Genomic DNA, 27013 nt, shown 5'->3' with positions numbered 1-27013 from the left:
ACTCCTCCCATGGGATGCCCTGCTGAGCCAACTGATGTATGACCACAAGCTGAATCAAACCATAATGATAGAGGCTCCTATACTGCTGTGCTGGGCTCTTCCTCTGCATCAAGGGCACCATCCTCTCAATGTTCCGGCACAAGAAAACAGGGATGTTCATCATCCGTACCCGTGTGAAATGCATCAACAGGCGAATATGGTACGAATATACCTGTGAAAATCTGCCCTCGCAGGTGAAATAGAGCATGATAAGCCTCATCATGGGGGCATACTCACTCCTCAGAAATCTGAAGGGAAATACACCCGTCAAGTGTCTCATGAATGCAGGTCTGATGAAAGGCTCATACTGAACACTGTCCAACATCTTACGCTTATTCCACACCTCTCCGACATTAGGTATCCCTGTGGCTTGAGCAATCATCTCGGGTGTCAATGTAAAATCCACCCCGGCAAGGTTCACATGTCCATCATGCAAATGCAAAACAAATAAGCGAGCCAACTCCCTGTGATGCTAAATCCGAGAGATCCTCTCGCAAAACTCATAGCAAGACATATAACGGAAGCATGATACTGCCATTGGACAAGCCTACAAATTGGTCAAAGAGGTGGGCTCCTCTCTCCTATGATGACCGCCCTTTCCACCCTTGTGAGGCCTCCTCTGTACCTCAAACTCTGAAACTGACTCATGGTCATCACTTTGCTCATAATTGGTTTCGGTTTCTGACATTGTTTTAGGAGCAAAGTGGCTGAAATGTACTGCTGTTTCTGCTTTGTAAACTGCTGATTAGAATGTTGTTTCAAGGGGACAAGGAGCACGAGGGAAATGTTAGGGGAGGGATACTTTAAAGGGAAAACGGGAATAATAATAAAACAGGGAGTTTAGGGGAAGAATTATTGCATATACATCATTATACAATTTGATTTACAAGGATATTATGAGAGGTAGGGTTAGGGTGTAATTTTTTGATTTCTTGGGAAGAGGGGTAGGGTTTAGGGCTTTTCACATATTTGGAAGGGAAATTTACATAAAATGATAAGGAATATGAAATGGGAGATAGAAGAAAAATGAGAACAATGGGATACCTCAAAACAGCATATAAAACCCTAGCAATTTGACAACTTCAAACCAAAAGCACAATGGAGACTTTCACTTGCAAATGGAGACTTTTACAAATACAATCCTGACCTTCTTGAACTGTAGCAAGCAATATTTTTTTATGATGGAGGGCCTACCTTGCAAAATTTGGCAATTTGTGGTTCCTTGGCAAGTTTGCTGACAGTTTTGGCAGAGAGAATGCTGACGGGTCGCGCGCCACACCCAACGGGTCGCGCGCCACACCCAACGGGTCGCGCGCGTTATAATTTAACACTGGCACAGGGCGCCTGACGGGTCGCGTGCCTCCAACGGGTCGCGCGCCTGGTTCAACGGGTCGCGCACCTTCCCAACTCACACAATTCGCTCAAACTCTCTTGGAAACAATTGCTCTATCACTTGAATGCACAATGAGGCTTGATGGAGGGAGATTAGGGCTTTTATAGCCTTGTTTGAATTAATTTCATGTCATAACCCACTTTATAATGTTTTTTCATGACACTTTATAAACTTGACTTTTTTGGTTTCCTTTTGTCCTGAAATTGATTGATTTGATGCTTTTCTTTGATAATTTTTGCAGGGATAGCATCTGAGGGATCTTGACAAGGGAGCCAGGGTTACATGCTGTCCTTTGAATCATTTTGAATTTTTACAATTTTTACAAAATTTTGAGAAATGACCTAGGCAAATTTTGAGAAATGACCTTGGCTTTAAAAACAGGGTTTTTAAATCCAAGGTGAAAATTAGCTGCACAAGATAGAATTTTTCGAAGAAACACTTTGAAAATCATCCCTCTGGCTTGCTAGGCACTTATTGACCTTCAGAGACATGACCTTGAAGACAAATTTAACCTAAACCCTAGACCTAAAAATTTTGACCTAAAGACAAAGACAAGTAACCTTGAACAGTTTAATGACTGAAACAACTTAATCCGGCAGTGCCAAGAGGGGAATAAAGACACCAGCTCCTCCATCAGGGTTATGGCATGCCTAATGGAATGCAATAAGATGACACTGATGAGACACCTACTTATGCAAATGCAAAGAGCTTTGATCGCTGATGGAGGGCTTCTAGACCGACTCTAACAGGCTGCATCATTGGTGCATATGCAGCTTAGGCTGACATCATTTGGTATCAGAGCCAGGTTAAGGAAATTTTGTGTATAAGAATTCTTTGAGAAAACTTAGAACAAAGTTATGTTTTGAAGGTATGTATGCAAACAAGAGGAGATCAGATTTTAAATCTGACAAACAGTAGACACACAGAGATAAAGTGTAGCAGAATATTGGGAGAATTTGCAAATGCAAAGAAACAGAGAACAATCCATTCAAAGTGCAGGTGAATGGTAGAACAAGATCATGCAGAGGTCTTGAAGATAGCAAGTGAGAAGATTGTGGCAACCTAGAGCAAGGAGTGCTCAATTGATTCTAGAGGAGAGAACGAAAGAGATGCCAAAAAACTGAGCTTAGAGGAGAGAAGCTTAGTGAGGCATGTGTTGCAAGAAGAAGACTTGTTACTACAGAGGTATTGTTGCATCTCAGGTAAAGATCATAAAGGCAATTTCACAGAAGATGTGGGTAGAATTGCAAGGGATAAAGAAAGTTGGTAAGAATTTCTGAGTGAAAGAAGAGGTGGTCAGAACCTACTATTTCATTTGTGATTGAAATACAAGAGGACAGTGGTGTTCTTAAAAGGTGCAGATGAGTTGAAGCCTAGAAGGAGCAGAGAGAAGTGCTCAAAGAGATTTGAGATAATAGAGAACCAAGTGCTTGCCAAAAGACCAAGTACAGAGGAAAGCTTGGTGAGGTAAGTGGCAGAAGGGAGGACTTGCTGTTGCAGAGGCTTTAATGTAGCTCATAGTAAGTGAGTAAGGAACTCATGAAGATAGAGAAGAAGATGACTACTGATAGTCGTAACAGAGGTTCTGAGGAAGACCACAACAAAAGAAAAGTGAAGAAGGAGGATGCGAAGGCAAATGGCAAAAGAATGAGTCAAGAGGACCGTGACAAGGAGATTGCAGAGTTAAAAGAACAACTCAATGTATTAAGGATGCTACTAGAGGAAAAGCGAAGACAAGGTTGGGTCTTGAGGAAATAGGAAGTGAAGTGGTCTAAGTTACAGAAAAGGCTACAATAGAAGCAAGTGAAGTGTCTGGTGGAAAAACTCAGATAAGCTAATTGGAAATAGAAGTTTTCATTTGTGAAGGAAAACAGGGTGAAGTTCTGGGTGAAGATGAAGACTAGAGATCTGTGGAAGATCTTATGAATTATTATGAGAATTCAATACAACAAGGAGATATGATGACTGAAGCATCAAGTGAGACCACAAGGTCTTATGCTTTTAAAACTGATATTTTGTGTACGATTGCGGGTATTGCAGGAGAAAAACAACTTTGTGAAGATGTCTTTAGAATAGATGAAGATCTTGAAGTAAAAGGTACCAAAGAAAATTTCTCAGAAGAGGAAGAATTTGACCAGTTACAGCAGGAAGAGTTGGTGGATGAGTTACTTAATGAGAGAAGACAATCATTTGAAGCTATCATAGAGATGGAAGATCAAGATCTTATTCTGATGAAGAATGAAGGAATATTGCCTCAGAGAGGTAATCTAATGAATTTGATTAATGTTATTGATGAAGAATAAATGCAGGAGAATATTAATGCAGATGATGGGGCAAGGATAGTTCTTGAAGGAGGTTTACAGAGAGACAGCAAGGGAAAATGTACTGAAGAAGGAGGACATCTACTGAAAGATGTTAAGAAAGAAGAAGTCTATGCTAAAGATTTAGCAAAGAGAGAAAGGACATCTGATGATTGGTCACTAACAATGGAATGTTTTCCAGAGGATGAGTAGTCTTTTGAAGCTGTCAAAAGTATGGAAGAGTATCTTTCAGAAGATGAATACTCTGAAGTAAAGAATGATGGAAAATGTCTCTTAAATGGGCAAAACAGTGAATTATTGCAGTAGAAAGAATGTAGTAATACATTGATGTTTGGAGCTGTTACAATCCAGGAACAATTTCTTGTGAAAGAAGGAGATGAAAATTAGTCTGAAGAGCTGATATGTGAAGCAACAGTTGAGACTGTTGAATCTTGTAATTTTCAAATTGATAATTTGTGTATAAATGCAGGAATTATAGGTGATGATGAAATACTTATGAAGTGTCACAGAGAACTTGAATTGGAGTATTTGCTGAAAAACTCATAGTATGACAATGTGATTGTAGACGAAACAATTCACTACAGTGGACAAGAACAGAAAGACATCATTGAAGTAGATGGTGTGGAAGAGAGACTTGCTTACAGTTTTGAGAGTCCTGTAGAGAATTCTTTAAAGAGGTTGAATTAGCGTACTACTGTGTTGATAGAGGAGAAAAAATCAGAGCAGCATAATGAAAAGTTGCCAAAGGAAGAAGAGGCACTGAGGCCTTATGTTTTTCATTTTAATAATTGTTTTGTGAGTGCAGGTTTTGTTGCAGATGCTAGAGAAAATTTGGCACATATGAGCAGCCAAGTAAAGAAAGAAGAGTAAGGAAAATATGCTGGAATTGATGAACATCATAGTAATGTATTTGAGAGGAATCAAGTACAAGGGGAATTGGAGGACAATTCACTTTTTGAAAGTAAATTTACGGATATTGAATAGAGGTTATTTGGAAAGTCTCAAGAGGGTAAGGATGAAAGGGCGGTAGTAAGAATCCAACAACTTCAAAGAAAAGACAGTAAACAACAGTTTGAAGATGAGTGGATGGAGTACAACAACAATTGGCAAAGTAATTATCAGTCAAAAGATAAATTGGACAGAGAGATTGAAAGAATAATAAGATTGATGATGAAGGTGCCTTAGAAGAAAACAACAGTAAGAAGGTGAAGGAGCAGCAGAAAGAGAAAGACAGGAGCAGACTATGAAAACATAGCTAGTGGGGCAAAACAACATAAAGTGTGCAAACCTGGAGAGCAACGACAAACAACAGCAGCAACCAAAGACAAATTACAGAACAAAGTATGGGATCCAGGAAGACAAAGGTTGGAAGCACATGATTAGGAGATCATGATTATTTTAACCTTGGAAGTCCGATGTAGGAGCATACAGCTCAGCAATTTCATTATGTTCTAGTTAACTTAGGGGGTCTTGTGTTTTCAAGGAAGTTGGATTCCTATGTATGTAATTAAGTGTCTTGAGTGATTAGAATAGGAATTAATTAGATATTGTGATAATATTTGTAAATGCTCTTGAATGTAAGAGAACATGAGTGATAATGAGTGATGACGAGAGAGTTGGAAATCAATTATAAGTCTTAGACTAGAAAGTTGTGTCATGATTCGTGGAACTAGAGAGGATTCTTAGGGATTACTGGAATTAAAAGTGGACTTAGAGGATATTCAGGATTTAGTTCAGCAGATTAAGGATCTGAACTAGAATTGGTTAAACAGAACCTTTTGTATAAATGTAAGCCAAAAAGGCATAGTAGTAAGGTAGAGAGTTAGTTAGTCAGTCAGGATTCAGAGAGTCAGTCATTTAGGCCTACGGGCAGGAAAGGAAAGGCCACTGATATTGAGAATCAGGCCAAGGAAGAAATTCCTATGTAAATGGTTGTTTATTAATACAGATAACTCGATTATGAGTTTGTGTGGTGTGTATTTGAATTATAAGTTGTGTGTGAACTTGAGTAATTATGTGTAACGTAGGTTGTAGGTGTGCAGAATCAGAGAAGAAGTGCAGAAAGGAGTGTTATGGTTTTACACATTGACAATATTGGAGAAAGCCTTTAATGTTACAGCGAAGGTGAAGGAAGCATAAAGGCACGAGCGGAGATTGAGATCAGAACAAGTGAAGATCATGAGGCGAAGACAAATACACAGGCAGAAAGCCGAATGGGCGATTACATATTAAGAAACAAAAGAACGTAACAATGTTCATGCACCGTTGGATCAGTCAGATCAACGGACAAGGTTGTGTGCGATAGAAGGCTAAGATTAAGTCGCGCAACATAAAGTCAAGAAGATGAATGGCAGAGATTAAACCCATGTGTTCGAAGAAGGATGAAGCGGTCTCGCAAGGGGTAAGTAGTTTCTCGCACGCCCTAAAGGTGGTAAGCGGTCTTTCAAAATTTCAAGCGATTACCTTTAGCGGCTGACACGTAGCAAATGATGGAGAGAGAAAACCTCTTTTCTTGCATGCTTCCAATCTGATATCGGTCGTGCAAGTATCTGCGTGAGATTGTGCGATAACCGTTGGATCAAGCAAGATTGATCAACGGTGAATATCAGCCAAGCTTGTTGGTGATCGGGTGACACGACAGTCATTGGATCAGACGGAGCAGATCAATGGTGGGGATCGTTCGAGATAGTTAGTGATTGGGTGATGCGATAACCGTCGGATCGAGGAATGAGATCTACGACAGAGATTAAATGCACTAAGGAGAGCATCCATATATGTGCAAAGTTTTGTGGAATGGCGAAAATGTAAGGTTTACATGTGGTTTATGAAATATTTCTATTATACAGGAATTATAATAGAAATAAGCGGGATTGATGTTTTATGGGTTAAGTTTGAGTTAACCAAAGTCTAAAGACCATGGTATGGTTAATATGCGCATGTAATAAGAATTAATCAAAGGTTATGAAGGGTCATATAAGGTTTCACTTAAAGGGTTATCAAAGGTTTAGACTTTGGATAGTTAAGTCAAACGTTTCTGCATAAAGTTATCAAAGGAACATTAAACCTTGACTTATGGAAGGTTTTACTAAGTAAGGAATGTTTGGAATTCCTGGGACACACATAGTGTGACATGCAATCTTAATTTCCATACTGTGGGTATATGCGGCTTAGGCTGCATCATTGGGGCATATGTAGCGTAGGCTGGCATCATTTGGTATCAGAGCCAGGTTAAGGAAATTATGTGTATAAGAATTCTTTGAGAAAGCATAGAACAAAGTTATGTTTTGAAGGTATGTATGCAGACAAGAGGAGATCAGATTTTAAATCTGACAAATAGTAGACACACAGAGATAAAATGTAGCAGAATATTGGGAGAATTTGCAGATGCAAAGAAACAGAGAACAATCCATTCAAAGTGCAGGTGAATGGTAGAACAAGATCATGCAGATGTATTGAAGATAGCAGGTGAGAAGATTGCAGCAACCTAGGGCAAGGAGTGCTCAATTGGTTCCAGAGGAGAGATCCAGAGAGATGCCAAAAGACTGAGCTCAGAGGAGAGAAGCTTAGTGAGGCACGTGTAGCAAGAAGGAGACTTGTTACTACAGAGGTACTGTTGCAACTCACGGAAAGATCATAAAGGCAATTCCACAGAGGATGTGGGTAGAATTGGTAAGGGATAAAGAAGGCTGGTAAGAATTTCTGAGTGAAAGAAGAGGTGGTCAAAACCTAGTATTTCATTTGTGATTGAAATACAAGAGGACAGTTGTGTTCTTAAAAGGTGCAAATGGGTTGAAGCCTAGAAGGAGCAGAGAGAAGTGCTCAAAGAGGTTCGAGAGAATAAAGAACCAAGTGCTTGCCAAAAGACCAAGTACAGAGGAAAGCTTGGTGAGGTAAGTGGCAGTAGGGAGGACTTGCTATTGCAGAGGCTTTAATGCAGCTCATAGTAAGTGAGTGATGAACTCATGAAGATAGAGAAGAAGATGACTATTGATAGTCGTAACATAGGTCCTGAGGAAGACCATAGCAGAAGAAAAGTGAAGAAGGAAGATGCCAAAGTAAATGGCAAAAGAATGAGTCAAGAGGAGCGTGACGAGGAAATTGCAGAGTTAAAAGAACAACTCAATGTATTAAGGATGCTACTAGAGGAAAACCAAAGACAAGGTTGGGTCCCAAGGAAAAAGGCAGGGAAGTGGTCTAAGTTACAGAAAATGCTATAGCAGAAGCAAGTGAAGTGGCTAGTGGAAAAACTCAGAGAAGCTGAGTTGGAAATAGAAGTTTCCACTTGTGAAGCAGAACAAGGTGAAGTTCTGCGTGAAGATGAAGACTGGAGATCTGTGGAAGATCTTATGAATTATTATGAGAATTCAAGACAACAAGGAGATATGGTGACTGAAGCATCAAGTGAGACCACAAGGTCTTATGTTTTCAACACTTACAGTTTGTGTATGATTGCAGGTATTGCAGGAGAAAAGCAACTTTGTGAAGATGTCTTCAGAATAGATGAAGATCTTGAAGTAAAAGGCGACAAAGAAAATTTCTCAAAAGAGGAAGAATTTGACTAGTTATAGCAGGAAGAGTTGGTGGATGAGTTACTTAATGAGATAAGACAGTCATTTGAAGCTGTCATATACATGGAAGATCAGGATCTTATTTTGATGAAGAATGAAGGAATATTATTTCGGAGAGGTAATCTAGTGAATCTGATTAATTTTATTGATGAAGAATAAATGCAGGAGAATATTGATGCAGATGATGGGGCAAGGATAGCTCTTGAAGGATATTTACAGAGAGACAACAAGGGAAAATGTATTGAAGAAGAAGGACATCTACTGAAAGATGTTAAGAAAGAAGAAGTCTATGCTAAAGATTTAGCAAAGAGAGAAAAGACATCTGATGATTGGTCACTAACAAAGGAAGGTTTTGCAGAGAATGAGCAGTCTTTTGAAGTTGTCAAAAGTATGGAAGAGTATCTTTCAGAAGATGAATATTCTGAAGTACAGAATGATGGAGAATGTCTCTTAAATGGGAAAAACAATGAATTATTGCCGCAGAAAGAATGTAGTAATACATTGATGTTTGACGCTGTTACAATCCAGAAACAGTTTCTTGTGAAAGAAGGAGATGAGAATCAGTCTGAAGAGCTAATATGTGAAGAAACAGTTGAGACTGTTGAATCTTGTAATTTTCAAATTGATAATTTGTGTATAAATGCTGGAATTATAAGTGATGATGAAATACTTATGAAGTGTCACAGAGAACTTTAATTGTTGGAATATTTGCTGAAGAACTCAGAGTATGACAGTGTGATTGTAGACAAAATAGTTCACTACAGTGTACAAGAACAGAAAGACATCATTGAAGCAGATCGTGTGGAAGAGAGAATTGCTTACAATTTCGAGAGTCCTTTAGAGAATTCTTTAAAGAGGTTGAATCAGTGTACTGATGTGCTGATAGAGGAGAAAAAATCAGAGCAGCATACTAAAATGTTGCCAAAGGAAGAAGAGGCATTGAGACCTTATGTTTTTCAATTTAATAATTATTTTGTGAGTGCAAGTTTTTTTGTAGATGCTAGAGAAAATTTGGCACATATGAGCAGCGAAGTAAAGAAAGAAGAGGAAGGAAAATATGTTGGAATTGATGAACAACATAGTAATGTATTTGAGAGGAATCAAGTACAAGGGGAATTAGACGACAATTTACTTTTTGAAAGTAAATTTACGGATATTGAACAAAGGTTATTTGGAAAGTCTCAAAGAGGGTAAGGATGAAAGGGTGGTAGTAAGAATCCAACACTTTCAAAGAGAAGACAATAAATAGCAGTTTGAAGATGAGTGGACGGAGCACAACAATGAATGGAAAAATAATTATCAGTCAAAAGATAAATTGGACATAGAGATTGAAAGAATAATAAGATTGATGATGAAGGTGCCTCAGAAGAAAATAGCAATAAGAAGGTCAAGGAGCAGCAAAAAGAAAAAGACAGCAGCAGACTGTGAAAACATAGCTAGTGGGGCAAAGCAACATAAAGTGTGGAAACCTGGAGAACAACGAAAAACAACAATAGCAACCAAAGACAAATTACAAAACAAAGTATGGGATCCAGGAAGACAAAGGTCGAAAGCACATGATCAGGAGATCATGATTATTTTAACCTTGGGAGTCTGATGCAGGAGCATACAGCTCAGCAATTTCATTATGTTCTAGTTAACTTAGGGGGTCTTGTGTTTTCAAGGAAGTTGGATTCCTATGTATGTAATTATTAATGTTTTGAGTGATTAGAATAGGAATTAATTAGATATTGTGAGGATATTTGTAAATGCTCTCGAATGTAGAACATGAGTGATAATGAGTGATGACAATAGAGTTGGAAGTAAATTATAAGTCTTAGACTAGGATGTGGTGTCATGATTCGTGGAACTAGAGAGGATTCTTAGGGATCCATGGAGTTAAAAGTGGACTTAGAGGATATTCAGGATTTAGTTCAGCAGATTAAGGATCTAAACCAAAATTTGTTAAACAAAACCTTTTGTATAAATGTAAGTAAAAAAGGCATAGTAGCAAGGTAGAGAGTCAGTCATTTAGGCCTACAGGTAGGAAAGGAAAGGCCACTGATATTGAAAATCAAGCCGAGGAAGAAATTCCTGTGTAAATGGTTGTTTATTAATACATATAACTCGATTCTGAGTTTGTGTGACATGTATTTGAATTATAAGTTGTGTGTGAACTTGAGTAATTCTGTGTAATGTAGCTTGGAGGTGTGCAGAATCAGAGAAGAAGTGCAAAAAGGAGTGTTATGGTTTTACACATTGAAAGTATTGGAGAAAGCCTTTAATGTTATAGCGAAGGTGAAGGAAGCATAAAGCGTGAGCGGAGATAAAGATCAGAAAAAGTGAAGATCGTGAGGCGAAGACAAATACACAAGCAAAAAGCCGAATGGGCGTGTTGTTGCACAGAATGTCTAGGCACCGCGACAACACTCAGATCGGGGGCTGTCACTCTGATCCCCAATCTCTTCGTTTAAGCTGTCTCCCTATAACAAGCTAAGGGGGGTAGACCGTATGGAGAAATGGAATAAAGAAGAACCAGCGGGAAATCAACCGGTTTGGGAGACACAACAAGGCAATCAAGTACTCGATTACGTTTTAGCAAGATTTAGAATTTGATTAAATTTTAAATGATTAATACCAGTGCCTTATGGAGTCAATGATCCAAGTAATTGATTATCAACTATTGCTTAGGAAACAAAGATATGAAATTTGTTTGTAATTCCACAGTAAAAATCTTTAACAATTGCTTGAATATATTTGCAAAATGTCTAGCATGTAATGAGTATTAAATGATTCAAACAATGACGATCAATTTCACTAGATGCACAATGCCCTAGCAATTAAATTTCAAGAGATACAAATACCTTAATCAACCACGAAATTTAAAAGCTAACCAATTCAGATCCTAGAATTTAAATGATTATGCTTAAAATTCCAAATATAGGAAATTTACCACTTTCAAATAGTAATCTTCAGATATAAAAAATTTAAGCACATTTAACTATAAAGAAACGACAAATACCACAATAGTTTACCTTTAGATCTTACTTTAGCACAGAAGACACCAAGAAGAAATTTTAGATTGTCAACTTAATTATTCCTTAGGTGAATTTCTCGATATGTTAAGCAAGACTAAATGTAACCGAAATAAATCAAAAAAGATTTAAAAAATTTAAAACCCTTAAATATGGAACTTGTTTCGATTTAATATTTTAGGATTTCTTAAAGTGATAAAATGTGAAGTCCCTTTCTTATTTCTTTGATTTTTAGGGTTTTTAGATTTTTATTTTTTTAATGTTTTTGGATTTTAAATATTTTATATGTTTTTAGGTTTTTAATGTAAAATTGAAATCATAAAAATTAAAAAAAAAACTAAATCGATATATATATTTTGATTGAAACCTAACATAAGTAAAAAAAAAACCAAGATAAAATCTAAACTAAAATCTAAGTAAAAAAAAAAGAAAACTAACGTAAACTAAATAGGAACGACACCACATGAAGTCAAATAACTTATGATTAGACAAATAAAATATACCTAACCTAATCATGATAAAAGTGTATTTTTGCTTGCAGGTGCTTGTGGCAGAAGGGAGCTCGATGGCAAGGAAGGCTACGCGGGCTTGCAGTCAAGGGATGGAGGGACTGTTCGTGGAGCAACAAAAGCGTGGACAAGGATGTGTGGTTTAGAAGCACTGCAAATAGGGTTGGAGCCTCGGACCAGGTTTGCGGAGTGGTAGCAGTTTGGACTGCGTGAAGGAGAGTTGACTTCTGCAGGTTTGCGTGGAGAGGAGTTTGGAAGCAGTGAGCTGGACGGAGAGGGATGGTAGCGAAGAGGTGTGGAGCAGAGATGGATACGCAGCAGCAAGGAGAGAGCCAAGCGAGGGGTATGGCAGCGTTGGAGCTGCGGACAACAGTGAGGAGAATGCAGGTTTGAAAGACTGCGTGAGGATGGGAGCTCAATGGGGAGCTGATGAAAAGACTGAGCAGCAAGGGTTTAGAGACATATGTGAGGGTTTGGAGAGCAGAAAGAGGATGCAGCGTGTAGAACTTGAACGGATGCGTATGAACGATGGACAACGCGGATTAGACTGCAGACCTCTCCCCTTTTTTATTTTTTATTTTTTAACACCTTGAGAACAACGTGAGGATTTCGGGCAGCAGAAAAGAGCAGAGATGTTTGTTGTTTGCAGCTAAACAGTGGGTAGTTGAATGAGGGTTTGGAAAGGTCACCGCTACAGCAGAAAAACTCAGGAAGAAACCCAAGACTTTCTAGATCTCATAAAAAAAAGTAGATTTAAAACTCTTAAAATAGAAATAATTTCGAAATTCTCCAGAAAACAATAGTAAAAACAAATTCGAAATTTTTCTGCTAAGGAAAAACCAGGCAGCCAATCAACCCTCAAAATGGTGGCCCAGAACTTCCACCAGACCTCTAAATTTTTTTCTAGAAATCTTAATTAAATTTTTAAATCGTTGTGCTTCAGATTCACCAGTCAAACCCCTTAAAACTTTTTTAAAATTTTTCTAGATTTAATAAAAAAATTTAAGAAACCCTTGAACTGCAAAAATAATACCCCTGTAAGAGATGGTTCTGAGGCCAGATCTTACCCTCTAGGGCCTAGATCTGGCTTCAAAATCAAATTTCACCTTCAGATCTGCAACCTGTTCTTGAAAACACAAGCACCCAAAACTCGGATATACAAAAATGAATAAAACCCCATAAACCCTAAGTCAAAAAAAAGTTACAGATCTATGCACAAGAGTAGCAGATCTACCAGATTTGGCAAGTGTGAGTCCAACTCCGCTCCCAGATCTGATAATCTAAGGCTCTAAAAAGCCAAATTTATCAATTTAGCATAGATTTTTTTTTTTGTAAATTTAAAAGTTAAACGGAGGTGCTTCACCCAAAACCCTTCATGCATCGACAATGAAACTTCTTATGATAAGCCCGGGATTTAATCAAGTTGGGCTCTTCAGAAAACACTAATCGGGAGTTGACTGGTCCAACTAAAAACTTCCCCGAACGCGCAATGATCTAAAAATCAAAATTCCCTGCACAACTCAATTCAACCATTAACGTAGAGTGAGAAAATGATAATAAAATTCAGATTTAATAGAGATACCTGCCATTATATTCAGAACTTAAATTACCATTCAAACCCCAGTGATCAAGCAAGATACCTGTGCTTAAATCACTCTTCATAAAGCTATCATCAATGGCTAAAAGGAAATTTATGCACGAAAATAACACATCTTACATCATTTCCACGAAGAGTAACACCAGCACAAATTAACCCCAAAGTCTTTCTTTATTGCTCATGAAAAAAATTACAAGAGAGCTTGCACTTAGCACACAACTCAAAGATCAAATGATCTCAACTGACAACTAACCTCCTATTTAAAGATAAATCTCCCAACGGCTAGTTCGAGTGATCTTTGTCAAAGTGATCTTGACTGTTGATGAGGATCAACATTTCTTTTAATCTCATCCGTTGAAATTTTAAATATTGAGGAAATTTCGAATTTTTCAATTAAATGCATTTTAATAAATTCAAAAATTAAAATTTTGCATTTATTTCCTCAAAATTTTAACTTTGACTTAACCCCAGGGACCCAAGGCATAAAATTTAGCAAAATAATCAATTAACCTTAGTCCCTGGACCGTTACGATTTAATTTTTTTAAGGATCCACAAATTTTACCTCTGGAAAATTTAAATTTACCTAGGACCTATGAGGAGATAAATTATTTTTCTAACCCTCAAGACATTTTACATCATGATTTTTTACATTTTTTACATCTTAAGGGGGAAAACCCATTTGAAAAAAACCCTCACAAACTAGTCATTTCTGCGACGCAAATATAACCCAACAGACTAAGCAACTTATAATAAGGTAACCTAACCAAATAGTTAGGATTATTTCCAAGTCACTTTTACACAGACTCGATCTATAACACTAGGACTTGCCTAAGATCCTGGTGACAAAATTCATTCCGGCTTTGGGGTAAGGCTGAAGGAAAACTTTGCCAACCATCTGAGAATGGATTGGTGAGACAAAAAACCTCCTGGAATGTAGATCGTTACCAGAAAAATAGGTTTACCTAGGCAATTACATACATGACACAGATCTGCTGAGATCATTTACATCACATATATGCAGAATGGGTTTACATTATAACATGATAATCAGGGTGATAATGATAGTTGGACGATACGGACACATTGATCAGGCGCTATACCTTTTGCGGAAAAGGGGGTGTACTGCTATGGGTCGTTGACACGTAGTGGTCAACATCTGGCTCTACTTGGGGAGACGTTGTTGCACTATAGGAATGTGAGAATCCAGAATCTGCATCCATGCAACACACAACAAAACATAAGTAATGTCCATCCAAAAATCATCATATAACATTAAGCACAGGAAAGATATAAGCTCTTCATTTATTAACTATCTAGTAACATGAAAAGTAAATCTAATCCTAAAACAAAAATGAAATGTTGAAATGACAGGTGTAGGGTTAGAAATATAATACAGTGGATGCCCCATGGCATCAGATGTTATCTTTGAAGAATAGCTTGAGCATTTGGCCATTTGCAAGTAAGTCAAGTGGTTCGCCATCCAATATGCTCAAGTGGAATGAAGTTGACTCAGCAATGTCTCGGATAATGTATGGTCCCAGCGACAAATTGTCAAATTTCTTATGATTTCCCGATTTTTCATTCTTGTGATCCCAAAGGAGTACCATATCTCCAACCTACAAAGATCTAGATCGAGATGATTTATCAAAGATTTTCTTAATGTTAGATTGACTTTTACATATATTATCAAAAGCTGTCCTACGAGTTTCATCCAACTCCACAATCTGATCAATTCTATGTTGAAAAACATCTTTATTGATGGAAAAATGTTGAAGGAGTTGATAAGCTGGAAATTTCAGGTGCACAGGTGAGGTTACATCCTAGCCATAAACTAATTCAAAAGGACTCTTACCAGTAGCTTTCTTTTTAGTAATCCTATCATAAAGCATTTGATTTTGCTATCCCAAGCCCTTTTATTATCCCCTACTATCTTCTTGATAATGGTTATGAGATTTTTATTACTTGATTCAGCAAGTCCATTACCCTGAGGATAGTAATTTGATGAATGAAATAAAACAATGCCATACTTGAAACAAAAAAATGAAAATTCTGAAGAACTAAAAGCCTTGGCATTATCAGTAGTGATTTTAGCGGGGACACCAAATCTAGTAATGATATTATTTGCAATGAAATCCATAATGACCTTTTCAGTGGTATTCTTAGCAAGGATGGCTTCAACCCATTTAGTGAAATAATTGGTAGCAGTGAAAATCCATGAGTAGCCATTGCTAGAACTTTCATGAAACTTCCCGATGAAGTCCAGACCCCAATGCTGAAAAGGTGCCTCCACAACGACAGGTTGTAAGGGCAGGGCAACAAGCTTATGTTTCCCAGTGAACAGTTGGTAGGCTTGACAACTCCTAACAAACTTATGTACATCAGAAAAAATCGAAGGCCAATAATAACCAGCTCTTAGAATTTTGTGGGCAATAGTTCTAGCAGCATAATGACCACCACAAAACCTCGAATGAAACTCAGAGACTAACTTCTTGGACTCAATTTTGTCAACACATCTAAGTACTATGCCCTCAGGATTTCTCCATCTAAGGCCATCCTTCATAAGGCAATACTTAGTGGCTTTCAATCTAAGAGCCCTTATCTTATGAGCGACTAAATGGTTAGGACATGTAAGATTTAAAAAGTAATAAATAATTTCCTTGTACCACTCATGCTCTCCTAATCTTTGCAGCTCAAGTGAAGATGAATCGTTAAGACAAATCAAACCAAGAGCTTCTCATTACCTTCGGTCATCATTTGATCCAAGCCTTGGCCTTTGACTAACTTGGTGGGCCTAATCTCTAAATCATATTCTTGTATTTTAGTAACCCACCTAGCACAAGTCCCTAAGAAATCCGTTTGAGTTAATATATCTTTAACCGCAGAATGTGGGACAAAAGCAATGATTTTGGAATAACCCACATAAGTCTTGAAATGCTTAAGAGATTTGACTAAGGCATGGGCTTGCTTTTCCATGGTACTGTATTTTAATTCAGAATTTTGAAGCACTCTACTCATGAAAGCAATAGGCTGCTCGTGACCATCCTTATTTTTCTACAATAAGACACCAACAATGGTATTTTCAGAAGCGAAAGAGAAAACCATGAAATCCTTAGAGTAATCAGGGCTAACTAAAACAAGGGCTTTTGCAATAACACCTTTGATTTCCTGAAAAACCTTTTTGCCATCTTCTTTCCAAACAAATTTTACATCTTTTTTCAGAAGATTTTGAATAGGCTTAGCTACTTCCGCATAATTTGGAATAAATATTCTAAGAAAATTTGTTTTTCCAAGAAAATACTGAAGGGATTTAAGATTATGGGGAAGAGGGATCTTTTGGATTGCCTCAACTCTTTCAGGATCAATCTTGATTCCATCTTTAGAAATGATGTGACCAACTAATTTCCCTTCAAGTACTCCAAAAATAGACTTAGCCGGATTTAAAGAAATCTCGTACTCTCTACATTTATCAAAAACTTGCCTAAGATGACTTACATGACTAATACCATCCTTAGAAAAAATAGTAAGATCATCCTGAAAAATTTCGATAAACTTCCCAATTAAACCTTTGAAGGCATAATCCATAGCCCTTTGAAATGTAGCCCCGACATTGGTCAATCCAAACGGCATTCTAATATATTCGAAAGTACCCCATGGTGTGGTGAATGTAGTTTTGTGACAATCCTCCTTCCTAACCCATACTTGATTATATCCCGAAAAACCATCTAGCAACGACATCATTCCAGAACCAGTTACTCTTTGCAACATAGTCTCCATGTTCGACAAAGGGTAATTATCTTTCTTACATGCAAGATTAAGGTTTTGAAAATCAACACAAAGTCTTATTGTACCATTCTTTTTCCTAACAATCACCAGGTTGGAACACCATGTTGAATGCCTCGTTTGAGCAATAATTCATGTTGCAAGCATCTTTGAAAGCTCCTTTTGAACCAAAGGGGCTAACTTAGGATTTATCTGCCTAAGATTTTGATGAAAGGATTTAGCATTTTCATCTTCAAAGGGATAGTGTGCTCCATGACATCTTCCCTATAACCTTTTAATTCATTGTAAGAAAATGCTTAAACATCCCAATATTCATGAAGTAAATTGGCTAACTTTTTTCTTTCTTCAACATTAATACCCTTACGAATTTTAATAATCTTTGGATCCCTAGAAGTACTAATGTTTACCTCGATGTATTTGCCTAGATCCATTTTATTTTCCTCTTTCATCTTTGTGGCATCATGCCGATCAAAGTGTTGTTCTAAAGAAACCACATTCCTAGGAGTAGGATTTATGATATCTTCATGATCATCAGATCCATCCTCCTTAGAATCTATCTGAAAATTTTCAAACTCATCCAAATTATCAAGAAAATAAATCACTTGTTTCTCATCATCAAAAACTTGCCAATGCTCTGAGTTATCTGGAACAGAAGACCTAAATATAACTTCCATTTTTATCTTATCCTTGATCAGCCCATTAGATAACAGCAAAGTAGAATCAGCTATGGCAAGCTCATCTGCCGAACTATTCTGCTCTCTTGGGATAGCCTCAAAGTCAAGGGCATCAAAGTATTCCATAGTATCCCATACAACATTTCAATAATTCTTTAACCTTTGATTTTTACATGTAAATTTATTTTTAATTTGCATGATAATTAAGTCAGAATCCCCCTTGATGCTAACCAACTTAACTCTTAAAGCCTTTGCAAACTCAAGACCCAACAACAAAGCTTCATATTCAGCAACGTTATTGGTTGCTTCAAATTCCAGCCAACAGGAAAATTTGAAAATATGACCAAGGGGAGATTTTAATACTATTCCTGCACCTTTACCATGCCTAGACGATGCCCCATCAAAATACATGTACCAAACTTTATTCTTGAGATCCCCAATCTTTTTATCAACCTTATCATCGAGAAGAACTATGGAATTAGATAAGATAGCATAATTACCAATGTCAGATTGTTCTTTAATTATCTCGTTATGAGGTCTCTTAGGATCTTCAACATGGAATCTTTTCTCAGGCTCTCTATTAAGTCTCACAAAACCATCACCTCTAGGAGAAGGAATCATAGCATATGACCAATTCATTTGAATACTCCCTCCTAGATTAGAGGCCCATTTTCTTGATAAAAGCATACCCCAAGCATCAGGCACATCAAAAACGACAATGTCCATAACAATCATAATGCCAAGGTAAACTGATAAAAATGAACCTGTAAAACCTTGATCAAACCGTGAACTTCAATCTTCTTAGAATCCATGGCACATATATTGTAGTAAGGCCTAGAGATTCTTAAATTAAGTTGTTCCATGACCCTCTTGGTCATGACACAAGCTGACGCACCAGAATCCAGCATGCAATTATTCAATTTATACCCATTAACCATCAAAGTAATAAAGAATCGCTGATGATCCTTGTTATCTGAATCTAGACTTTGCAAATATATAGGAGCATCTTGATAATCAACCTCTGGTGCCTTCTGTTGAGAAACATTCACTTGAGGAGCTTCAATAGCTTTTAGTAACTTAGCCCTTTGGGAAAGAATCTTCGCAATCTCAAAGATAGGGACCCAAATTTTTGCATTATTAAACCAACTTCCCAGATCGACATCTAATCCAAAGTTTGAACCCAGGTTAAAAATTCGAGGAATTTGATTCCCGATTTGATCTTTATCCCTTCTTTGATAAGTTAAACCCTTATCTTTAGCAATTTCCATGATTCGCTCTAGAGAAGGCTTCTCACCATATAATTTAACCATCATATCATCTTCATTCTCAAAATTATTTATACTAAAAGCTGATGTGGAAGGCATAACATCTCGACTATTTTCCTTATCTTTTATTGCTTTGTCATTCTTTACTTTCATGCCCATGAAACAATTTTGCATATAGTTTATCTCTTTCTTATGATTTGCTTGCATGGTAGCCAACTGATTATGATAATCGAATGTAATGATGGTCATTTCTTCATCCATAGTTAATAACTTGTTTTGCATAGAATTAATTTCCCTGTCATGATTAGCTTTCATGGTTTCCATCTCCTTGTCTCGCTTTTCCAGGTGGGTGTATAAAGTTCTCATATCCTTGACGTAATCAGTTACAATTTTTTCTTGATTAATCTCCATATTTTTTACTAGCCACATTAGTTCTTCTATAATTTGCTTCTCATTTTCCTTTCATTGTCGACACTGATTTGATAACTTGTTCTTGCTTTTCCACTATCATGGATTTGATCTGCAATGGTACAGGTGGATGGCACATTCTAATATGGAGAATTGTCTTGAAATATTTCATCAACAATGCGATCATTCACAAGATCACTTTCATTCTGTTGCATAATTTTACAGGCACAAGGTGAGCTATCTTGATAACCATATCTATCTTTAAAAGCATTGATGATGTCTTGTAAAGAAGCGAAAGAATCTTCATGACAATTATTAAACCAATTCAAAGCATCACCTTCTAAAGAAAAGGAAAATAGACGCATTTTGACATTTTCATGATCATACTGGGGAGAACTACAATATATGAGCATTATATGAGACAATCTGCATAGATGCATTCTAACAGCCACTAAATCACCACCCGAGAACAAAGATAATTTATGAATGGCCACTTCCGGAATATCATGGAGAACATCAGTAAAATGACACAGGGTAAACGAATAATCCATGATGAATAATGAGGGAACAAATGGATGATAGAGAGAGACCTCTGCTCAAGAAATTCAAGAGATCCACAAGAAGGGAGCTTCTAGTAGAAATTCTTGTAGAAATGAAAGAAGTGGAGTTGCCACTTGAACATGAATCTAACTCTAGGATCCAAAAGGCAACAAACAACCGGATATAAGGGAGGGATTCTTGTTTGAGAAATAATAAATGGAAAAAGTGGAGTCGCCACCCAAACAAGAAACGAACCGAAATGTCCAGGTGCTGATTAACGAGATGACAAAAGATAGGGCGATGAAAAGATCAAATGATGCCAGGAAAAGCTGGCTGCTTGATAGGCTAATGAATGGCGGAAAAGATGAAATGATTGAAATGATGAATGATGAGGAAATGTCGTTGAAACACCGAGAATAAAATGTTCCCCGACAACGGCGCCAAAAATGTTGTCGCACAGAGTGTCTAGGCAATGCGACAACGCTCAGAGTAAGCGTTGTCACTCTTAAATCCTTACTCCGTTTAGAATCTCTCCTAGACAAGTCAAGGGGGGTAGTCCCTAGGTAAATGGATGAGGATAGCCTGTGAAGAACAAACTCTAGGAGATTTTAATGACGGACAACTTGATGAATGAATCTTGATTAATTCAAATAAATAGATTAAATGTCAACGTAAACAAGATACAACCACGAGATAGAAACAATTAAAGACCAGTGCCTTTGATATTTGAATTAACCATCAATAAAACAAGCTATCTAGAACAATTTTCAATATGTGACAAAAAGTGACAATCATAAATAATCCCTGTAAATGCCGAACACTTTATCATGCAAGATATTCTAAATTTTAAATGATTTTCATTAACTGCCCAAGATTTAGAATTGATTAATTTTCTCCAACAGTCAATATAACTTAAAACAATGTTGCACCTCGACCATAGAAAAACATGCATTTAAGATTTAGTATTTAACGTTAGAAATACCAAGGAATTTAAAATTAGTATTTCAATTGTTCCTTAGGAAATTAAATGCAGTAAATGAAGAAATAAAAAAATTTTAAACGACAAAGTGAATCGAAAGGATCAATAAAGCAAAATTTTAATGGGCCATAGGCCACATTAAAACTTTTAATGTGAAAGCGCAAGTCCTTTAATTTATTTCTCTAGCCACCAAAATTAGCTTTATGATTTAAAGTTTTTAATTTTTTAATTTTTAGGATTTTAAATATTTTAGAATTTTTTTTCTAGTTTTGACATTTTAAATTTTTTAGATGTTTAGAAATTTTAAAATATTTTTTAGAATTTAATATAAAAATTTTAAATCAAATGTCATAAAGAAAAGAAAGAATTTTTTTTTTTAAATGTTTTAGAATTTAGATTTTTTAAGTATTCTATATTTCTTAGGATTTTAGATTTTTTAAATGTTTGAGAACTTTTTTTTTGAAATCAAAATTAAAATCATAAAATCAAAAAAACAAAATAAAAATGAATCTAAATTCTAGTACATACATATAACATATAAAAAAAAAGAACTAACCCAAAGTGTGTAAATAAAAACTAACGTATTGACTAGCCTAAACCCTAACCAAATACAAAAGAAATAACATAACGCATTTATAAAAAAAATTGAAGTGTTTTTATGTTTGTGGTTTTGCAGCTACAAGTGGACGGAGAGCGTTGAACGATGGCGTAGAAGGGAAATGAGGCAGCGTGGATAGTCTGGCAAGCAGCGTTGGAGAGCCGCAGAGGGACGGAGAAACACGTGGAGGAGACTGCGATGGGATCTATTTGCATTTGTAGGTGTGAGCTTGGAAAGGACAACACGCGAACTAAGCAATGGGCAACGATGGAGCTGCGGATCGATAGAGTAAGGCAGTAGCAAAGGGTTGGCAAGAAATGAAAGAGCTGTAGCAATGGGCAAGGGAAGAAGAATTCGAGAGGATTGATGACAGCAAATGGAGAGTGTGGAGTGATTGAGCCACGATGCACAAAAGAGAGTCACGGGTATAGTAGACGGATGCAAGGGTTTGGAGAGCAGAAAGAAGATGCAATGTGTAGAGCTTGAAGGGATGCGTATGAACTATGGACAACATGGATTAGACTGTGGGGATTAGAGTGACTGCCCCCATCTGAGCATTGTCGCGGTGCCTAGACATTCTGTTTGACAACAGGGCGATTACACATTAAGAACCAAAAGAATGTAACAATGTTCAGGAACCATTGGATCAGTCAGATCAATGGACGAGGTTGTGTGCGATAGAAGGCTAAGATTAAGTCACACAACATAAAGTCAAGAATATGAATGGCGGAGATTAAACCCACGTGTTCGAAGAAAGATGAAGCGGTCTAGCAAGGGGTAAGTAGTTTTTCGCATGACCTAAAGGTGGTAAGCGGTCTTTCAAAATTTCACGCAATTACCTTTAGCGGCTGACACATAGCAAACAATGGAGAGAGAAAACCACTTTTCTCGCGTGCTTCCAATTTGATATCGGTCATGCAAGTATCTGCGCGAGATTGCGCGATAATCATTGGATCAAGCGGGATTGATCAACGGTGGAGATCAGCCAAGCTTGTTGGCGATCGGGTGACGCAACAGCCATTGGATCGGACAAAGCAGATCAACGGTGGAGATCGTCTGGGATAGTTAATGATCGGGTGACGCGATAACCGTCGGATCGAGGAATGAGATCGATGGTGGAGATTTAACACGCTAAGGAGAGCATCGATATATGTGCAAAGGTTTGTGGAATGGCGAAAAGGTAAGGCTTACGTGTGGTTTATGAGATATTTCTATTATACAAGAATTATAATAGAAATAAGCGGGATTAATGTTTTATGGGTTAAGTTTGAGTTAACCAAAATCTAAAGACCATGGTAGGTTAATATGTGCGGGTAATAAGAATTAATCAAAGGTTATGAAGGGTCGTATAAGGTTCTTCTTAAAGGGTTATCAAAGGTTTAGACTTTGGATAGTTAAGTCAAGCGTTTCCGCATAGAGTTATCAAAGGAACATTAAACCTTGATTTATGGAAGGTTTTACTTAGTAAGGAATGTTTGGAATTCCACGGACACACATAGTGTGACATGCAATCTTAATTTGCATACTGTGGGTATATGTGGCTTAGGCTGGCATCAGTTTTGTTGTGAAACTCAGTGAGGGCATATGGTTCAGAATGTTGTCTCGATCGAATGGTATATCTAGTTCAACACCTTCCTTCCAAGTTTCCCCATGTGTATAGCCACACTCTAATTTGAGTTTGAACACCACTTACTAAAACATATATGAGAAAATTGATTTAACCACTCATGAAAAGGCCACTCTTTAAACATATGCAAGATAAATTAATTAAGACATGTATAAATTCTGAAAATGCTAGGACTTTGACTTACCTGAATATTGAGTTGCTCTCGACCATCAGATGCATCAAACCTCTTCCCTTTTCTTTTCTACTTTTTACTTTTCTTCTCGGTGGGTTGTGATGTCAATAATGGGATCAATGTAGATTTATTGTCTTGATCTTGAAGATCTCAGATGAAAGATATGAAGAATCTGAAGTATGCCCAATCCTATTCTAAATATACTCTATCAAAGGTGACATATAAGCTTGATATTTCTCAATTTCCTTTTCAACCATGGCACTTCTAGTTAACCTATCTTAAATCGGACAAGTGACCTCCTCGCAATGAGATGAGAATCACTCTAGCGGACCAAAAGACTTATGAGTTGTCGAAAGTTCTTTGTTTCTTTCATTATCTAATCTATGTTGATAGTCCCACTCCTGTGACCTTTCCATTTTTTGCAGCTTATTTTGAAGAGTGATCTTTTCAATTCTCATGGTATCCATTTGCTTAGAATGTTCAACCTTCATAGCACTAATTTCCTTGGCATGGTTTTCCTCCATGGTCATCAGCTGGTCTTGCATGGTGGTCATCTTAATTTCCATGGTTTTCAATTCCTCGGCATGTTGTTTTTCTATGGCTAATAACTTGTTCTGAAGACTGACTTCCCTGTCTTGCATAGAGCTCATTTCTTTCTCATGATTTTCCTTTATAGTGCTCAACTCTTCAACGTGTTTTTCTTCTATAGCTATCAACTTGGTGTGCATGGATATCATTATCTTAGAGTCATTCTCTTGGTTGAGCTTCATGGCTTTCATTAGCTGAGCTTGACTGAATTGCATGTTTTTAATCATTTGATTTAATTCCTTGATAAGATGCTTATCATTTTCTTTTTCATCATCAATATTAATTTGACCTTCGTCCCCGCCCTTCCACTATCGAGGATTCTTCTTGCAATGGCACAAGTGGATTCATCATGGAAATGGTCACAAGGTCTGCAATATGGCAAAGGTTGAAGTGGCGCGTTCTTTGGAACCCTTTCTACAATAGTTGGGTCCCTTATAAGGTCATCTTTCTTTATACAGTACTCAGTGGAAGGTGAATCCTTTTGATCTACATATATATCCTTAAAAGCATCGATGATGGCTTATAAAGAATCAAAAGAGTTGTCAGGGAAATCACAAAACCACTTTTTAGCATCATCACCCAAGGAAACACAAAGAGTTGCATCCTGACGTCTTCATAACTTCGAGAATCACAAAACATTTCCATACAATGATCAAACTTTGTGAGATAATTTCTAGCAATGATTGCATTATTACCTATGAAAGAACACAATCTATTAATGGAATTTTCTGGAATATCATGAGGAATGTTAGTAAAACAACAAGGGGCGAAAAAATCATTCATGATGACTTGCTTTAAAGGGAAATGTGGCCCATGGATGTCAAAGAGAGATGCTTGTTCAAGAAAAACAAGAGATCCACAAGAAGCGAGCTTCTAGTAGAAATTCTTGCAAGAAATAAAAGAAGTGGAGTTGTCATTTGAACATGAATCTAATTCCAAAATCCAAAAGGCAAAAACTGAAAAGTTAGTAAAGGAGAAGTAGATGGATATCAGGGAGGGCTTCCTGTCTGAGAAAAATGAATGCTTACTAAAATGTAATTTTGTTCAACCGAGCTTTGAGAGCAGTGTTAAGCAAGCTACCATGATTTCTTCGTGTATGAGCTTTTTTGAATGGATGAATCAATGGAGTCACCACCCAAACAGGAAACTAACCCAAACATCCAAGTGCTAAAAGTACGGATAGAAAAATGATGAGAAGATTTGTGAAGGAAAGATGAAAGATGTGATGAAAAGACGAAGAGATAATGTCACAATGGTGCCAGAAAATGCAGCATTGCTGGGATAAGGAATGATGAAAGATGAAAGATTGAGAGAATGTCATTGAAGTGCCAAGAATAAGATATCCCCGGCAATGGCGCCATAAAATGTTGTTGCTTAGATTGTACAGGCACGGTGCGACAACGACTCATGTCGGGGGTTGTCACTTTGATCCCCGACCTCTCCATTCTAGTTGTCTCCCAATGACAAGCTATGGAGGGAAGTCCCTATTGTGGAAATTTCTGAATCTAACACATCAGAAATCCCTACTGCATTATCTGGTTTATTATCTCCTACTTGTTCATTCCATTAACAAGTTATTTATTAATATAAATACCGAAATAAACACAAATGCAGCCTTCACACATATACAGATCAACAACTGAAATAACTGAGACAATCACACAAGGGACACTGTTATTTTTGGACAATTGTCCCTGGAAAAACCCAATGTGGGAAAACCAATGCAACAAATATGAGGGTTTTATTATTATGCAGTTTCTGAATACAACTAGGGTGCTAGAAATGGCTCACCCTTCAGAGGTTTTCCTTGGCAGAAGTACGTCTCTTTGGAGACAGATATTCTGGTTGATCAACAACCGGATGATTGAACCCACAACAACTTAGATAGTTCCTTAGCTGGACAACGAAAGTTGCTCCAAGCTTCCTTTCGGAACTGCGTCACCTCCAAGAACTGTGTCACCCTCTACAGCTTTGCGTCTCGCTCTCAGCGCCTTGTCTGCCCCACGAAAATTCCTTAGCGTTGCCTCTTCAGCCCAACGTCAGCTCTGCTAGCCTCTGCTGCCTCGATGTCAGTCTCTTGGCCCTCTACGTCACCTGTGTTGGCCTTCTCAACCTCTGCGTTAGCCTTCCAAGGCTCTGTGCTGTCTCTCCGACACTTTCTCTGCCTCTCTGATATGTATTCTCAACCTTCTGCCGAACTGCTCCTCGGAGACTGCATTCAGGGCAGTCCTGACCATAAATTCTGGATCTGGTGTAGACCCCACAAAAGTAAGCTGTTTGCAAATCTCCTGCAACTTGAGAAGGAATGGATCTATCTGCTCTACCTTCTACATCTAATATGATCGCAGTTGATTCTCCAATAACATCTTCTGTTGCACCGAAGAGCCCTGGTATAAGGTGGTCAGGGTGTCCCACATCTCCTTTGTTGTGTTCTTCTCAGCAATATGTGGTATGACATGATCTTTGACCCCATCTAGGATCATGCACTTCGCCCTTGCCATTGCATCCTCATACTTCTCGTTCTCAACTAGGTCAACTAGGATAGCCACGGTTTTCAAGGCATAGTCCTTGATGCGATGTCTATCCAGGACTGCTAGGATCCTGGCCTTCCAGATGACAAAGTTGGAAGCCCCGTCCAACCTGTCCTATTCCCTTAGTCCGTTCACTGCCCTTTCATCTCCTCTTCTGGATTCCCTCTGAGTCTCGACATCCCTCCTGGAAATCTCCCTCTAAGTCCTGATTTCCCTTCTAGAAATCCTCTGGCCAACTGTCGAACCGCTCCTCTCCAATCCTCCTTGCAATTGCAACTCGGATCTGGATTCCTTAGCTAGAAATCTATCGAGGTAGTGGCTCCCTCTACCTTGGTCCTGCCTCTTTAGACTCTGTTCTGCATCGACAAAAACAACATCCCACAAGCTCCTCAAATCACAATCTGCCACA

At 37.6% G+C, this 27013-nt stretch overlaps 1 protein-coding gene across 8 annotated transcripts in view; it reads left to right on the top strand.

Annotated features, from left to right (window-relative positions):
• The window catches only part of LOC149233436 (uncharacterized), a 398293-nt gene that overhangs the window by 346843 nt on the left and 24437 nt on the right, over positions 1 to 27013 (top strand). Inside the window, exon 5 of one of the 8 annotated variants that reach the window (XR_016248236.1) lies at positions 19696 to 19801. The exons of the other annotated variants lie outside the window; for them this stretch is intronic. The gene's annotated coding sequence lies outside the window, so the exon portion shown is untranslated. The remainder of the gene's footprint in view (positions 1 to 19695; positions 19802 to 27013) is intronic. 8 annotated transcript variants of the gene reach the window in all.

The sequence above is a fragment of the Pinus tabuliformis genome, chromosome J (genome assembly GCF_031772625.1).
Source record: "Pinus tabuliformis cultivar Carrire ecotype Pingquan chromosome J, CPIR1, whole genome shotgun sequence".
Classification (NCBI taxonomy): Eukaryota; Viridiplantae; Streptophyta; class Pinopsida; order Pinales; family Pinaceae; genus Pinus; species Pinus tabuliformis.
Note: the sequence above shows the minus strand (reverse complement) of the source record. Positions and strands in the feature narration are given on the sequence as shown.